This window comes from Rhinolophus ferrumequinum, chromosome 13 (assembly GCF_004115265.2).
Source record: "Rhinolophus ferrumequinum isolate MPI-CBG mRhiFer1 chromosome 13, mRhiFer1_v1.p, whole genome shotgun sequence".
Classification (NCBI taxonomy): Eukaryota; Metazoa; Chordata; class Mammalia; order Chiroptera; family Rhinolophidae; genus Rhinolophus; species Rhinolophus ferrumequinum.
The window spans coordinates 17,212,900-17,215,054 of record NC_046296.1 but is presented as its reverse complement, the minus strand read 5'-3'; the positions used below and the strand labels follow the sequence as shown (position 1 = coordinate 17,215,054).

The window sequence follows — 2,155 nt, the reverse complement described above, 5'->3', positions numbered from 1 at the left end:
GCTGAAGCTGGAACTGTGTAAACACAGTTTTCTGTGGCCAGCTGGCTCCAGGTTAGACTCTGCCTAGAAGGTGGATGACAAGGTTGGAGGAGGGACTGGGACTTGCTCCTTCCTCTCTGCTTCTCCTCCCTGGGCGTACGATGCCAGTCACAACACTTCACCTTGCAGTGACAGTGCCTTCCAATAGCAGTGTGTTCCACTTTCCATTTTTTCCTACACTCCTAGCGCCAGCCTCAGGGATTCTAGGCAGGTGCCCCTCCTTGGAGGTCTGGGTCCTAACTCTGCAGGGCTCCTCTTCCAAGTTTCTCCATGATTAGCATGCCAATATCTTCCCTTTGTTCTCCCACTCCAGAAGTGGAGCTGCTTCCAGCGGTTACTGCCTCTGTGTTTATCTTGATATTCCCTTTTCACCTTTTCAGTCTCTAATACCTGCCTAGATTAAATTCTCGCTGCTAAAATAACTGGGGTAGTTTCTGTTTTCCTATGGAAACTTGACTGGTGCACACCCCTCAGAGATGTTGCCTGGGAAGCAGATGAGGGTGTAGCCTTGGCTGCCTGGGTTGCTTCAGGAACCTGACCTCAGAAATCTTGCCAGCACCCCCAACAAGTCAACCTCTGTGGTAAAAGAACTCCCTCATCACAGTAAATGTCCCCTATTCTAACACAACATTTATAAACAAACTCACTCCTGGAGGGAGGGTTTAGTTTGAGAAAGCCAGAGGGGACCCCAAATCTTTTCATCCCAATCAAAGCTGTCAGAGCCAGTTAGCATCAGAGCTAGTCAGGTGGCCCCAAAGCCACTGTCCACCAGGCAGCCATCCTGTCACCAAGGAAACCACATGTTGGAGCAGAAAGCCATGAACAGGGCCTCCAGGAGCCAGCCTGAAACTCGATTGTCTGACATATTTGTCATTATCAACTCTGCCGAAGTGCAGCATTTCTTGCAAGAATGATTCTCTGAAACTTCTCCCGCCTCAATCCCTGTTTTCGCTTTCCCAAATTGGGAATACGCCCACCTCTGAGAAAGACATGTGCTGGCAGGCGTGACAGAACAAAGGGGGTCACTGGCTTTCTCAAAAACAGATAAGGCCGACTGCTGCATTGACACCACAACTAGTGTCTTTGGGACTCCCCCGCCTCCCTTCCTAGGCTCCAGTGACTTCCGGTCATCTAAGACCCTGACTGGTGGTCGTCAAGTCTGCCCCGCTCCCTGTGCACCAGCATCAGGAGAGCGTGTTTCATAACAACCCTTCTCTCTGTCTGAATTGGTGTTTGATGTCATCACCTTGCAAATGGTCAAACAAATCTCCATCTTATCAATGACTCACAACTTCAAAGGTGAGAAGAAGATTTATTCACTTATTCAATCATTCCATAAATATTCATTGAGCATCTCCTGTGTGCCAGGCACTAGACTGGGCATCGAGGTTAATAATAATAATTAATCATTTATTAGTGGTGGATGAGCCAGTGGACACTCAGGATGATGAGGGAGTACAGTTCTGAGAAGGGCACATATTCCAGATATCTCTTGCTATGTAAAAAAACCACCCCCAAATTTAGAGGCTTACAACAATCACAGCAATTATTTAGCTCATGAATCTGCAATTTAGGCAGGTCTCCATGGGGACAGTATGTCTCAGCTCTACTCAGCATTACCTGGGGTAGATAGGAAGCTGGAAACTGGACTCATCTGAAGACTTCCTCCCTTACATGTCTACTGGTTGATGCTGGTTGTTGGCAGGGACGTCACCTGGGGCTATCAACTGAGACACCTGCTTGTGGCATGGTAGCTGTCTTCCAAGGGTGAACCTCCCAGGGGAGAGAACCAAGTTTGAAGCTGTGTCACTTTTTTTGCGTGTCATCCTTGCGCAGGGGCCATGCTAATCTTCTCTGTATCATTCCAATTTTAGTATATGTGCTGCCGAAGCGAGCACTGTGTCACTTTTTTTGGACCTAGTCTGCAAAGTCGACTGAGAAGGAGTGGCCAAAAAGATAGGAAGGAAACCAGGCGTTGGATATTATAAAAACCAAAAGAGGAGGCTTGGAAAGATGGAATTCAGAAAGAAAGAACTGATCTGAATGACCGTACAGCTCCTCCAGATCTGAGTTTCTATGATTTTATGAATGTCTCAAATCCCTCCAATCTGGGAAA

At 47.5% G+C, this 2,155-nt stretch overlaps 1 non-coding gene across 1 annotated transcript; it reads right to left on the bottom strand.

The window, feature by feature from the left end:
• Positions 1 to 1,829: 1,829 nt before the first annotated feature.
• LOC117033491 (U6 spliceosomal RNA) lies at positions 1,830 to 1,937 on the bottom strand. The gene has a single exon (XR_004424888.1). It is a non-coding gene; the product is annotated as a U6 spliceosomal RNA (small nuclear RNA).
• Between the last annotated feature and the right edge of the window lie 218 nt (positions 1,938 to 2,155).